Source organism: Procambarus clarkii, chromosome 23 (genome assembly GCF_040958095.1).
Source record: "Procambarus clarkii isolate CNS0578487 chromosome 23, FALCON_Pclarkii_2.0, whole genome shotgun sequence".
Taxonomy (NCBI): domain Eukaryota; kingdom Metazoa; phylum Arthropoda; class Malacostraca; order Decapoda; family Cambaridae; genus Procambarus; species Procambarus clarkii.
In genome coordinates this window covers 15,305,913-15,306,891 of record NC_091172.1, presented here as the reverse complement: position 1 = coordinate 15,306,891, position 979 = coordinate 15,305,913, and positions in this window count along the sequence as shown.

Sequence of the window (979 nt, the reverse complement as noted above, 5' to 3'; positions counted from 1 at the left end):
TACCCCATAACGAAGCCGTGCAGTGTACCAGTATACCCCATAACGAAGCTGTACTGTGTACCAGTATACCCCATAACGAAGCTGTACTGTGTACCAGTATACCCCCATAACGAAGCCGTGCAGTGTACCAGTATACCCCATAACGAAGCTGTACTGTGTACCAGTATACCCCATAACGAAGCTGTACTGTGTACCAGTATACCCCCATAACGAAGCTGTTCAGTCTACCAGTATACCACTATAACGGAGCTGTTCTGTGTACCAGTATACCCCATAACGAAGCTGTTCAGTGTACCTGTATACCCCATAACGAAGCTGTACTGTGTACCAGTATACCCCCATAACGAAGCTGTTCTGTGTACCAGTATACCCCCATAAAGAAGCTGTTCTGTGTACCAGTATACCCCATAACGAAGCTGTTCAGTGTACCAGTATACCACCATAAAGAAGCTGTTCAATGTACCAGTATACCCCCATAACGAAGCTGTACTGTGTACCAGTATACCCCCATAACGAAGCTGTACTGTGTACCAGTATACCCCCATAACGAAGCTGTACTGTGTACCAGTATACCCCCATAACGAAGCTGTAGTGAAGCACGGTGAAGCAGAGCCAAGACAAAGACACATGCGGCCCCGGGTCCGATTTTTCCTTGTTTTCTTGTTCCGTGTATTTGAAGGATTTTACTGCGGAGGGAAAAAATAGGCCTATTGTGGGATATTTGTAGCGGCCGCTTGAGCGTTCATTGTTGAGGTTTACTGGTCCTGGTCCATCATGGGGATGGCCTTTCTCTCACACACACACACACACACACACACACACACACACACACACACACACACACAGGGCGACATGATCACCACATTCAAGATTCTGAAGGGAATTGATAGGGTAGATAAAGACAGTCTATTTAACACAAGGGGAACACGCACAAGGGGACACAGGTGGAAACTGAGTGCCCAAATTAGCCACAGAGATA